This window comes from Pleurodeles waltl, chromosome 7 (assembly GCF_031143425.1).
Source record: "Pleurodeles waltl isolate 20211129_DDA chromosome 7, aPleWal1.hap1.20221129, whole genome shotgun sequence".
Taxonomy (NCBI): domain Eukaryota; kingdom Metazoa; phylum Chordata; class Amphibia; order Caudata; family Salamandridae; genus Pleurodeles; species Pleurodeles waltl.
Window position 1 is genome coordinate 613970118 of NC_090446.1, and position 14907 is coordinate 613985024.

Sequence of the window (14907 nt, forward strand, 5' to 3'; positions counted from 1 at the left end):
TGAAAACCGAGGCTGATGCTAGAGCCTGAAAGAACACTCATTCTCTGAGGTACAACTTTAAATCAAACATATTTATATTTAAAATAGGATATAAACACTACTATTACTGTCTAATCCCCAGAATAAAAGACGCTAAGAAAAGTAGGAGACGCTGAAACATCAAGGCTGATACAGTTCCAATTACTTGGCATTTAGGGGAAAAAAGCAATCAAACATGTCAGGTGAAACAAAATGTACTGGAGTAGCCCTTTCAAAAATCCACCTGCACACCAATTCATTACTAAAGAAAATGTACCCATGTTGATAAAATGTGACAGCAGCACATAATCTATTAACCAGGTGAAAGTTAAGCAGTTTATTTTTCTCCTTTTCATTTTTTAATTTCTTCTCCCAGTATATGCGAGTATGGGACTAATCACAATAGTCTGAGGGGCTGGCCTTCAGTAACACTTTCTCTAACCATTTAGTATTTCCTTGATTTTTAACTACCATGGGTGGCTCCACCCAATTACCTTCAGCAATTAGCGTAATGTTAAGATTTATAGACCGCCCGATTTCAATCCGACTTTGAATCAGCTGAAGTGTCCAGCTACTCCTCTGACAGACGTTTTTACACGGATTTTTTTTTCCCACACTGTCAGTTTTCTCTCCTTATATCCTGAGGACTGCCTGGCCCCATGATAAAGTTTATTTAGCTGTCAATTTTAAAACCACATTTTGCTCGCTTTTGCACTTTTAGTTTTAGGTATGTTTTTCTCCCTTTCTATGTAACTTACTATTTTTTCCATTAAGTGGGAGTATGGGACCAACCATAGTGCAGTTGGGAGAGGCTGAGTTCCAGTTATAGTCTCTCTGGCCAAGCGTTCAGTATGTCCCTGTTTTTTAAAATCTTACTATTTATTGCACTGACCATCTGCCTTCATCACTCAGCCCAAGTGTGAGGCCTTTACAAGTCCGTCTTGTTGCAGCTCAGCAGGCAGCATGATAAAGGCAAGATGCCCACAGGTTTGGCCTCCAGGTATATCAAGTACCCCATTAATGCAAAACTGAAATAAACACTAAGAACGTCTGAACTCAGCACCACATCCTTCTTGTTCCATTATAAAGAGGATTCATATTGTTAAAGTAACCTTTGACAATTCCTTTTCTAGAGCTTCATTTGGGCTTCAGCCGAGTCCACAAGTCTGAAATTCCCCACTATAGTACGCCCAAAGAAACACTTCAGGTGGAGGCAAAATATGGTTTTAAAATTTTTTGGAAATTGACCATTTATAGATACTGCTGCAGCAGTGCTGCTCTCCTCTAAACTAAGAGGAACGATGAAGCACTCTTGGTCTGAGTAACAATTTTTTTAAGGCACTTCCCCGATATCAAATAAAAGCACACAAATATATGAACCTAAGCATTTAACTCAAGTGAAGTAAAACACATGCATATGGCAAAATACTCACAGCAGTTAAACAATGACATGCAAAAAATATGCAGTTCATCAGCAGTGAATATATACAGTGAATATAAATTCAAGCTAAGCAGTTAAGAATTAAAATGCATCACAATAGGGGGTAAATCTATCCTCCTTGCCAGCACCAAGCCAAGGAACCCTGAATGGCTGAGGCAGGAGACCGTCCCCAAAATGGGATTCCTGAGTAGTGCGTCCACTCTCAGGCGAGCTCCTTCCTCAGTGCTAAGTTTCCCCGTCGTGTATCCCTTAAACTAACTCAAAAGATTCAAGTAACCCCTTTCCTTTCGGTTATGAAATTCAAACACTGGCTGTACTCGGTCTGTGTCGAAAACATGCAAAGGAACAGGCCCTGTCCCAATGCGCATTCCAGAGACCGAGCTGTACTTTTCCTTGATGAATACATGATCAGTTCACTATAAAAAAAATACATGCAGTGCCGTTGCTTTACTTCTAAGGTGTTCCAACTGTCAACATGGCCACACAAAGGTCACTTTGATTTAACAAGCTTTGCAAGCCCCTCACAACAGCTATAAGACAAAATGTTTTTAGCTTATGTAGCTCAATCAGATTACCGGCTCAAATTAAAAGTGCCCAATATGTGCATTTTTTGGAATTTCCTTTCAGTAGTTCCGCAACCCCCAGCAAAACACAGTGGAAGAGTGCGCAACACACCACAATGAAAAAAACGCTGGTTCAATCAACCACGAACGACTAATGAAACTCTGGTGTCTGAAAGTAAAGATTTATTTGAGAAGTGAATGGCTAAAATACGTTTCCCATCACAGATTCCTCAACAACCTGCAAAAAAAAAAAAAAAAAAAAAAAAAAAAAAAAAAAAAAATCAATAAATAAATTCAACTTCCCAAAGTCTACCTTAGAAGACAGTAGGACTATGAAAAGTAGTTTGAGCAGGTTAATCACACAGGACACATTTATGTGAAAGCATTTACTTAAGGCTCAATAGCTCCTCACAAGATGACAAAGAGCATGTGTGCCTTGGTAGCATGCTACACTGTGGCAGCACTATGGATGAAACTGTGTGTGTCATGTTGTCTACATGTGTTGTGTTTGGATGATGTGGAAGTACCATAGTACTGCTCTTACAGTGTTTTGCCTCTGCACTCATATATGAATCTGAAGCTTTAGGGAGACCGAGAAAGTATACTTAAGTATGAGATGCTATTGTGTGGATGGATGTTGTGCAAGTGTGGTGTGACCAATACGAGAAACGTATGTGCTGTGTGTTTAGGACTGCAACTGCTCAAAACAGTATCAATGCAACTGTGTAGATGTGTATACATATAGGTGCAAAGGAAAAAGTGAGAGCAGACACTGTCATGCATGTGGATATCTATCATATTTGTTTAGTCTGTATCATACATGATAAACCACCAGGGCATAAAAACGGGTTCCAAAGATGAAGGGGGGTCGCTTTCTTGCATCCAGTGTCACATGCACTCTGAAGTTCACAAGAACAGCAGATGAGCAACCCAAAGGACTGGGCATTTAGTAACCAACCAACCATGACTTGTGGCCTGCAAGGTCCACCTAGGAGCACCAGGTGGTAATCCTTATGGGGGGGTTGGTGGTGGTGGGGGGAGAAAATCACACACCAATCCACAATATATACTCTAATGAATCCATGAAAGATCTACAGGAAGCAACCCACAGAAAAGGGAATTATGCGTAGGAATTGGCAGATACGTTTTGGGAAAATACACCAAGAAGCAGCTTAGGAGCAATTCACAGCAATGGGCATTATGCAAACACTATACCTCATGGAATATATATTATGCAGCCAGTGTGTGCTCAGTTGGGGCTATGTTGGAAAGACAAATGTGCATCATTATATGACCAGCCAGAATACAATCAAAAGCAGTGCTCTCAGGAATGGTAAGGAGACACTCATAGGAACAGCTGGCCATAGTATATGGTCTATGGAGGGTACCCAAAAATGGAGCAATGAGCATTAAGAGATCTGTTCTATTCAACTATCCATGGTATATCCTTTGTCCTATCTAACAAGGCGTGGTTTGGGAATAAGCACCACACACACACAGCATGTGTGCTCTGATGGATCCATGGTGGTGAGGCAAAAAAGCAAGCATTACAGACTAACCACAATACAAGCCTGAACAGTCCAGACAGGTATGATAAGAAGACTCATAGAATAGCCTTCATACAACTGACCATTGCAAGGTTTCTTCAAAGTCCACCTGAAAGCACCATGAAGCAACCTACAGGGATAGGCATTTTACAAAAGTCACAAGATCTGAATAATATATTTGGGAGTGTCAGGGAGCAGCCCACGGGAATTCACAGCAACCAGTCATGTTATATCCTCTGTGGAGTTTAAGGATGGGATGACAGGCAAATAGACCATGTGCAACCATCCACGTTAGATTCTTGAGGAGCCCAACCTAGAATGACAGGGAGCAACAAACATGGATAGACATATTAGGGATGGCAATGGTGCAAGTTCAGAGACATATACTAGGATGACAGTAAGCAACCCAAGGGAACTTATTGCAATCATCCAAGGTATCCATGCCATTTTGAAGGTAAGTGTAAGGGGTGCACATCTACAACACAAAATGCACATTTATAAAGGCAATGTTCACCATCCTTAAAAAGACTTTGCCTAATGATCTAACCATTTTCTTACTAATAGCACTGCAGTGATGTCTTTGAACTATATCAACTAAATTGCTATTTCGACTGCAAAAGGTATCTTAATCTCAATAGACATTTTTATCTTTTGATAGCCTGCTGTGTAATCGGATACGGAGTTAAAAACAATTGTATGAAAATGTGGCAGAATGATCCAGGTAGCGAAGATCTACAACAAAGAAAAGAAATATATAGCAATTGCGATGGTATAGAACCTTTAAACGAAATGCTCTGGCACAGCATAAGAAATTAAAAGCACACGCCATCGTATTTATTAAGTATGCAAGATGTAAAATGAGATACATGACTTAATAACACTCATCCCATGTCTTATAAAATAATGAGGAACCAGGAGGGCCGATTCATACTGCCAATATTTAAAGATGGCGAAATTCATCCAAGAAGACACAGATTTGATAGAAATGCAAAAGGGTTAAACATCGGGTTTAATCAATACATCATATACAGCAAAAGCACAGTTAACGAAGGGACAGCCAATTCCAGGGTACTAGTGACCCCCCGCAGACCAATATCTAAGTTTGAATTAATTTACAAAATATCTGCATTGCCACTGTTTCTATATATACAAACGCCATCCCTGCGAAGGGAACAGATTTGAAAACGGGAAACAAGCAGCCCCACCTTGTTCGCTGGCCTGACCTCTAGCATGTGGACAGTGGTAACCAAAGAAGAGCTGGGTGCAGAGACACAGATGGAGAGAACAGCCACACAATAGCAGATGAGCGTCACCGAGTCATGGTTAGTAAAGCCACAGCCCACGGAAAACAAATATTCGTTACTACTCGTCCCAAGGGGGGAGGGAAGGGTGCTAGGCAGTAAAAAGGATTTTGGTAGTACACCGATCATTTATTTCCCCATTCAATCAGGAGAGTTTGAATGGGCAGACCACAAATATGAAACTCACATTATCCTGTAGCCCAGACATCACAAGAGCCAGCACACTTAGAACATCGATCGATGCCTTCTCAGATAATAAAAGTCAGACTAATGTGTAGCATAAATATAAATACTTCTACAAATTCTACTAAGAAACATAAGTGAAAATAGCAGACGCCACATGAGCCAGCACACGGAGGACATTGATCGACATGCTTTCTGAGATAATAAAGGCCAGACTACTGTGTAGTATAAATACAAATTATACTGAGAAACATAAGTGAAAGAAGCAGACGCCACAAGAGCCAGCACACGGAGGACATTTATCGATATGCCCTCTGAGATAATAAAGGCCAGACTACTGTGTAGTATAAATACAAATTCTTCTACAAACTCTACTGAGAAACATCAGTGAAAGAAGCACACCCAAGAAAAAATTGAAAGATGCAATTAATTTGGCTTACGGATAACACATTTTAATATTCCTACTTCTGAAGAAAATTATTCCATATAAACCCTGCCATATGGTTTTAGGAGAGGTATTGCCAATTCTGTATGGCCTTGATCTTCTCAATAATACCCTTGCCGATGAACATCAAGAGTTTCAACAGCTCCTGCACACCAACGGTCACAAAGAAACACTAACTCCCTGCTGCAACTAACTGGTAAGTTTTGCTGGAAGTATGATGCATTCTCATGTCATTACATCTGCATTACAAACCCATGAAACGTGGGGGTTGTGCGTGGAAGGGTCTCCAGCTTTCTTATAATCAATCAGTTTTGCAAGGATGGCCAGAAATACTCTAGTACCTCCATCAAAATAGAGCCTTAAGAAAAATACATCGCTCTTTTTGGTAAATGACGTGTGCTTAAACATTACCGTTATGGAGAGAACTGGATTTAACAGAGAAAATGACATTAGACAATTCCGCGCAACAAGTTTCATGTCAGGAAATCCCATTAGCACATATCATATCAAAGATTTGGCAAGTAACCGAATGGAGATCGAAAAAAAAAAAAAAACACCGACACAAATTCTATCACAGGACCGGAGGCGAGGATTATGCAAATCTTTCTTCACTCTTTATTCAACAGCAAGTTCAAAGTTAAACAAAACATGAACAGAAAAACTACAAGTTCCATGAGCCCGCCGCCATGGTAACGAGTATCCAATGAGGTGCCCTCCTTCACGTCAGTATAAATGGCCCGAGACACGTCACACTTCCTCTTTCTTCACTGCTCAGATAAGTGCCTTTTCTGCCTCCGTTGGGAGTTTGTTTTCCTTAACTTGGCGCGCTGCCGCTCAATTGTTTTACGGGGCTTTCTGTAGCCGCTTTCTCGCCACGAGCGGTCCGGAACGGACGGGCCGCTCGAGCGCTTAGTTTCCTTTCGGCCCTCGGCGTGTTAATACACGTCGGGCCCACCAGAGGGAGCGCGCGCTGTGTTCTTCGTACTCGAAGAGCGCGTTTCTTTCAGCGCGTGGCTCGCGCTTCGCGTTTGCTTTTTTGGGGAAACCTGTTGTGTCCAGGGAGTTAGGTTCCTGCCTTTCACCCAGACAAGCAGGGTTCGATTTCCAGGCCTGCCAGATGACACACTCAGTCTCTTAGCAGGCATATCTGCATTAACCACTTTGCTTTTCTTCCCAGGTTTGAGGGTTTCTCCTCTATTGCATGTTTGCCACCCTGGTGCATTTTTTCATCTTCCCTACCCTGACACCCGTTTGTGTAAGAATTACCCCATTAGGGAAGGCATTATTTTCTTGTCTTACTGTCAGTGACAGAGAGGGTAGGGATTTTACCCTATATATTGTATATTTTTTGTTGGGTGTACACTCTGTCATAGTCCTCATTATGCATTCCTCCCAAGAGAATGAACCTTTTCCCAACATGTCCCCAGGTGAGGGTCCCTCTCACCGTACCCTTCCCCCCGGAGTGGACACTTTGTTTTCCCAGGCTATTTCTCACGCTTTGGCCCCTCTTAGGGATACTGTAGCTAAGCTTACTGAACAGGTGTCCAGAGGTACGGGCATGTTTGGTGTGACGGGAGCAGAGGGTGACTCCTCTACCCTTTCAGCCCCCAGGAAAATGCGCAAGCGCGACGCGGGGCACCTGGGGGATGGGGTATTTTCACCCAATCCCAAGAGTGCGCGCGCGCATAAGCGCGTACCCTCCCGGGAGGACCGTTTGCCCGGAGTACTGGGTGACAAGCTTCACCACCTATGGAACCCTGATCGGGGATCCCCCAAAGGCTTCATGGGAGGTTCAGATGAGGACTCATCATCTCTAGATGACGACTCGGGTCGCCCTTGGCGTCCGGGTGCTACCCTACCAGATCCTTCGGATCACGCCGATTCTGACTCCGATATGTTTGAGCCGGAGGGTATCTACCATCCGCGTTCCTCGGAGTGGCGTCCAGACCACAAGGTGGCTGAATATGTCGCCGGTAAAATTAGGCAACCTCTGGACAAAGAGGTGCGCGCTCGTCTACGGGCGGAGTGCCCACGCCCGTCTTTATCAGATAAGGTCGCTCTCACGCCAGTTATTGACCCAAAAATGTGTACGTTTTTCTCCAAGTACACCAAGGATCCCAAGAAAGGGATTGATCGCTCCTGGAGGGCATGCCAGGATAAACTTCTTGATGTGTTAGGTCCCCTCACACAAATTATTCAATTGGCGGAGCGGGCCAAGCAAGCAAACACTCCCCTTCAGACGGACATCATTGCGGGATGGGCTCAGAGAGCTGTTTGTCTTCTGGGCAACGCGAACTGTGCCATCTCTGCAGAAAGACGCGACCTCCTCTTACAGGAGGACTGGATGGTTCGTCTAGATCTCAAGGACGCGTACCTCACGGTCCCTATTTTTCCACCCCATCGCAGATTCCTGCAATTCTTATGGAACAACCAGGTGTTCGAATTCACCACACTCCCCTTCGGCCTGTCGTCGGCGCCGTGGTGCTTCACAAAACTTCTCAAACCAGTAGTGGAAACTCTGAGGTTACAAGGCATTCGCCTCATAATTTATCTGGACGACATCCTTTTGATGGATCAGTCCAGGTCTCGGTTGATGTTCAATCTGAACACAACTATTGCGCTTTTCCAGGACCTTGGTTTTGTGATCAACCAACAGAAGTCGCAACTTACCCCGACTCAATCGTTAGTCTTCCTAGGGTTTCTAGTGGATTCCCGCTCAGCGTCTCTCAGTCTCCCGGCGACAAAGATTTCCAAAATAAAGAAGGAACTGAGAAAGGTCCTGCAACGGGACGAGATCTCTCTACGCCAGTTAGCCAGAGTAGTAGGCCTGCTTTCGTCTTCGATTCAAGCCATTTTTCCGGGTCCCCTACACTACAGAGCCCTGCAACGCTTGAAAGCGTTTCACCTTCGCCGAGGGGTGACGTACTCCGAGTTGATCTCCCTGTCTCAAGAGGCCAGGACGGAGTTGTGCTGGTGGCTGGACCACATGGAGGCATGGAATGGCAGGGCCATCTTTGGGGCGGCCCCGGATCTGGTGATCGAGTCAGATGCCAGTCGCCAGGGATGGGGGGCTCGTTGCGGGGACATCTCGTTGGGGGGACGCTGGACCCCGCAGGAACTAACCATGCATATCAACTGCCTGGAGCTCCTGGCGGGTTCTTTTGCAATCAAGTCCCTCACGAGAAACAAGGTCTCATGCGTAGTTCTACTACGGATGGACAACGTATCGGCAGTGCAATACATAAATCGTTTAGGGGGAACAAGATCAAGAGCCCTAGCGGGGCTAGCGATAGATTTTTGGCATTTTTGCCTTCAACACCAAATCTCAGTCACAGCGGAGTATCTTCCGGGAACCCAGAATGTGTGGGCAGACTGGAATTCTCGGTTTCTCCGGGATCCCAGCGATTGGCGACTACATCGCTCGGTTTTTCAGGCGATCATGGATCATTGGGGTCCCTGTTCAGTGGATCTCTTTGCGTCTCGTTGGAATGCCCAGCTTCCCCTATACTTCAGCTGGCGTCCGGATCCGGGAGCGATGGCAGTAGATGCATTTCTCCAACATTGGGGCACGCTTCAGGGTTATGCTTTTCCCCCGTTTCTTCTTATCCCGCGGGTTGCTGCTCAAGTTCGCCGCCAAGAGGCGACGGTGATTCTAATAACCCCCTGGTGGAGATCACAGGCATGGTTCCCGACTCTGCTGGAACTCTCGTGCGAGTGTCCTCTTCGCCTCCCGGATTTTCCCTCGATACTCCTGGATCCGTCGGGGTGCTGCCACCCTCTAATCCTTCAAGGTCATCTTCCCCTCATAGCTTGGAAGATTTCCGGCATCATTGGCAAAACAACCGGCTTTCGCAGGAAGCTAATAACTTCATCGCACAGGCCTGGGCCCCTGGTACATGCAAACGATATAGATCAGCATGGAATAGGTGGTCTAGTTGGTGTGTGGGCAAACACTGCGATCCCATGGGGGCCAGCATTGCCGACATCATCAATTTCCTGGCGGAATTAGCTGCATCCGGCTTAGCGTATCGCACCATCAATTCTTTTCGCTCGGCCATCTCTGCGGGCCATCCTCCCCTGAATAATCTCCCGATTGGGGGGCATCCCTGGGTTTGTAAACTTCTTAGGGGTATTAGACTCTCCAGACCTCCACAACCTAGATATTCGGAGCTCTGGGATGTGAACTTGGTTCTTAATCTCTTATCCTCTTGGCGGGACAACCAATATTTGTCGATGAAGGAATTGTCGGCAAAATTAGCCATGCTTCTCTGCCTCATTTCCTGTAAGCGTGTGTCAGATATCAGAGCACTGGATGTTTCCGCTCGAGTCTTTACTCCAGAAGGAGTCACGTTTACTATTGCAAGGAGGACAAAGAATAATACCAGGTCGGTGTCCTATCCCGTTTTTCCTGATTCCCCGAGGCTATGTGTGGTTTGATGTCTCAAAGTCTATGAGGAAGTAACCAGTTCTTGTAGACCCCCAGGTGAGACTCAATTGTTGATTTCTATTAAGAAGCCGTTTAGGGCGGTTTCTTCTCCCTCCATTGCCAGATGGATCCGGTGGATTCTCTCTGAGGCAGGTATAGATATTCGAGTTTTTGGGGCTCATTCTACTCGGGGAGCTATGGCTTCCAAAGCCATACAGGTGGGGGGCAGATTGGAGGACATCATGCATGCTGCTGATTGGTCTTCAGAGTCTACTTTTAAGACGTTTTACTTTAAACCAATTCACGACGCAGCCGCACTGGTGGTAAGTAAGCTTTGAACTTGCATAATCCTCGCCTCCGGTCCTGTGATAGAATACGAAATTTCCTAGCTATCGTGAAGGAAAGTTTCAATTCTATTAAGGACACGGAGGCGAGGATTATCCCACCCACATACATTTCGCGGATATGTTCCCTCCCGATTACATCTATCTGCGTAGCAAGGTGGTATACTTGCGTTTATGCCTTTGTTTATTGGTTATTCTGCTCATATTTTAATTTTTCAGGAAAACACTTGATTCAGATATATTTTTCATTTATATGTGTTTTGGAGTTCATAACTTTGTTGCCTTTGGTAGGTTTCCTGTGTTCTATCGGACTTGCATCTAATTACACCTATTTTTTAGGTTCCGAAACTACGACCAATTGACTCTACCAGGATTCCTTCCGCAGTGAAGTCGAGGAAGTGTGACGTGTCTCGGGCCATTTATACTGACGTGAAGGAGGGCACCTCATTGGATACTCGTTACCATGGCGGCGGGCTCATGGAACTTGTAGTTTTTCTGTTCATGTTTTGTTTAACTTTGAACTTGCTGTTGAATAAAGAGTGAAGAAAGATTTGCATAATCCTCGCCTCCGTGTCCTTAATAGAATTGAAACTTTCCTTCACGATAGCTAGGAAATTTCGTATTATAGATGAAATAAAATGCTGGTAAACCGCCTCACAAAATAGCAGGTCTATGGGTACTCACTAATGTTTGTCAAGCACGTTCCCACAAGTCAACAGATTCCTACATCTAATGTCAGAATGAGATGTGGGATTGGTGGGAAGAATAAGAGAACAGGTTTCATCCACTATGGAGAAAAATATTGCTCGTGTGCCGAAAAAAGAAAAGCGTGCATACATGCACAGATACTACATAATGCATATTTCAATACTTAATAAATACAAGTGTTCCTAAAACGTAGCTTGCTAGGAGTACTGGTGGTATTTTTGTGAATTTGAAAACAGCATAACTTATACTCTAGGGATGGGAGTAATACCGCTGCATTAATTTACATGTTTTGGAGAACCGGGCATCACATTCACAGATGAGGCGGCCACTCACCATTTAGAAATAGTTTATGAATTTCCAATCTCTCTTCAGAAAGCAAATGGCATGTATAACATCTCATACCCGACCTATTTTTAAAACTATGAAGATGGAACACTGAGTTTGTGGGAGGCCATCAAATCACTACAATCTTCTAAGCAATGAAGCACAGATGTACGGCTGCATGTTGGGGAAACCCACTCCAACAGATTTTGGCAAACCGTTTTCCACATTAGTTGCTCCCCTTTATAGTGACAATTCAATCCCACTGTTGTGGTTCAATGGTTTGATTTTGCGTAAGAAATAACCAAAAGTAGTCTAATCAGAAGTGTTTCTAGCAAAAATATTTATATTGTCAGTTGGGGCATGCTGAAATAAAAATCGCCCTAATCCCCCCCCCCCCCCTCCATAAAAAACCTTCAAATTCAATGACAGATGGGTTTATACGAAATGGTGAAACTTTTCAAACACTCACCCTCAGTCACAGATCTGGGTTAAATCAATCGTCCTTTTGCTCACAATGCCACCGAGTTTGGATCCAGCCATATGCAAATCACAAAGCAACACACAAAGCAATAATGGACGGACTGCTGAAACTTTTCAAACACCCACCCTTCATCACAGTTCGCTCTAAGTGTATGCCCAGATGTGGGTCACTCGCTCGCTGTGCAACTGGATTGAAGCTTGCCTGGCGGATGAGGAGCGATGACCTGAAACTGGTCCCAGGATTCTTGTTTCCAGCCAAGGGAGGACCTAGCGTGGCAATTCGGGCTGGACTGTTCCCATTGGGAGCAGTTTCAAGACTGATTTGTATATGGCTGGGTCCAAACTGGGGTGGCATGGTGAGAAAAAGAACAATGGATATAACACAGATCTATTGACTGGGAATTACAAAAGCAAAAAAAAAAAAAAACCCTTCTGGCATGCCAGACACTCAACGTGCTGCACATTAGCCAATTATTCTAACACAGGAGTTCTTTTTTTTCCACCATGGGGAACAGGGGGAAAATGGGCTTTAATAAAGATAGGTCCATTCACCACAAACTGTTAGGAAGAAATAAGGAAGTGGAATTAGCACCCAAATATGGTTATACCCACTAACCATACAAATTAATTATGGACACCCGTTCTATTTCTTAAAGTTGCGCTTCCTACAGAGTTGGGGAGTGGGAAGTCACATAATAGCCACTGTAGCGCATTCCGGTGCTGAGACGTGCTGATTTATCCCCAATATGTCACAACAAGCCAGTGCGGACCATATGCAGGAGCACTTAGTCACTAGTGTGACTTTTTTTTTTTTTAAGGGTACTCGATGTAAACGAAGGTGATGCAGTCATCTTTACGGTGTTAGCATTAATGCCACCACCATATTTCTTTTTTACAAGACAATTTTACAATAATGCACAGTCCTTGATGTGACCTAGTGAAGAGCTCATCAAAATGGGTCGACAGGCAGGCTACTGCTGTCACAGCTGCTTTCAACGCAATTGAGTCTGGAGAGTATTTTTTCAACAAATCAAAATAAAGTGGATGAATGGCATTTCTATAATAAAACAACATGCTTTGATTTCAAAAGCAGGAAAAAGTCACAAATGCAAGTACTGAATGAATCGAGTGACCAATCTTCTGATAAAGCTAATAAGGAAAGTTCAAGCTTTTAAAAGTGTAGTCATGAGTTGAAACATGAAATGTTAACTCCATGTGCTACTTCAAGGGCACTTCCAACCCACTATTCTTGTTAATCATTAAGAAAAATGAAGATTATGTACTTTGTAGGAAGCCTGAAATGATGCTGGTGTCCTTACAAGCTGATCAGTGTTAGTCAGTGTAAGCAAACAACGATCAATCTCACTAAAGCAATATGACCATGTATGTTTAAGAAACCTTAGAAATTTGCTTGGGGGGGCGGGGGGGGGGGGGAGAAGGAGACAGTAAATTTAAGTTATAGTTGGAAACAAAATTTTAAACCGCCGATATTTGGCAAGTTATGGTGGGATAGACTAACCATAACTGGTGCACTACACGTATGACCTCACATATTACATCATGCATGACATGTACAATTACATCACTTTTGGCCTTCTTAGATAGGCAGAATGGGAAACTACGTTTATTGCCTTCGTTCAGTGTGGAGAGTGAAACGATCAAACATATTTGCTGCAGGTCTCAATCACTGAAACACCTACAACTCTAAGCAGTCAAAATGATCAGAGGGATGGTGAGGGGGGGGGGGGGTAATTGCTGTGTCTATTGAGACATGCACATTTGTTGGACTATAAGCTGTGCTACTGGTACTTAAATTGTGTACATTTTATTTTTTATTGATGTATAGCAACAACTCCGTTTTTTAAAGAACGCAGGTCAATTAATAATATCTGCAATATAAAAATACCACTATGCAAAATGGCGTTTAATGCAGAATACTTTGGACCAATCACTGGTCAAAAGTACAATCAGCCACCGAGCTACGTAAACTAGTATCTAAGCTGTACTGCAAAATAGATTAATTCATCACAAAATATTGAATTATTATTCTACATCAAGAGAATTAGCAGCAGGCAACGAACATGTAGTTTTCCAACATGCGCAATTCTATTCACCTCAAAAAGTGTGAATGAATTTAAGGCTCAGAAGAAGCACCAGATTTCAAGCATTAATGCATTCAAGTCAACTGCAGCAGAGGCAGCTATTACAACTACCGTGCATTGCACATAAATGTTGCTTGTGGGAAAAGGCTATTATTGACTGCATCTGATGTACAATTCAATAAAGATGCTTTCTACCAACACTAAGAGAGTCAGCGAATAAGGGGATAAAAATGCAAAGGATCATTAATCAAATTCAACAGTCTCTAAAACGTCAATTGAGAATGATTAAACCGTCACTCAACATGAGACTATGTAGCACGATATAATTTTTGTGAGTGGTTTTGGGCCACCGTTAGCAACAAATCCACATTTGAATTTATATGTGCATAAAAATGCTGGGTTCTGGGCACCAGTTTGGGTTCAAGTCTGAAATGAAGAGAATTCAAATACAATTTGAACACAGGTATAGAGCAACGACTATCTTAAGCAATCTAGTCCCATGTGCAACTTGGGGTAATTACCCTCAAAAAGTGTGCATTTGTTTTCGAAAAACAGTATGTGATTCAACCGTAGTTGGAAGCAACAAAGCACGGAGTCCTGTCTCATCCATATTCAATACAGATGACCGATTTGGGGTGTTGGGATTCCTACCCAACCTGTTCTAAGCAGCGCGTGCAGCTGTTAAATACACTGCAAAGTAAAAAAGTTAGGAATGGGAATAAGGAGTAAAGGTACCCAAAGTTCTTTTTGTAAACGAGTTGGCCTAGTGAGAAAAATATCTGCCGCCGAAGCATATTATCTGCAGGTCACGAGTTCGAATTCAGGTAAGTCAGACTAAGCATTACATCTTCTAGCGTGGGATAATTTCGTTAACACCCAAACTAATCAACAGTAACCTCTGTTATGTATAGCTCTTAAAATGGCAAAGTACGATACAGCTATATGTAAAGGGCATGTTTTAATGTATTATATATATTTAAGACTCATTGGTTTAAAGAAAGCTAGAAAAGTGTCTGCCTCATATC

The 14907-nt window shown here is 43.4% G+C and overlaps 1 protein-coding gene across 1 annotated transcript in view; it reads right to left on the reverse strand.

The window, feature by feature from the left end:
• FAF2 (Fas associated factor family member 2) overlaps window positions 1-14907 on the reverse strand; it is a 156359-nt gene that overhangs the window by 140558 nt on the left and 894 nt on the right. The window lies entirely within an intron of this gene.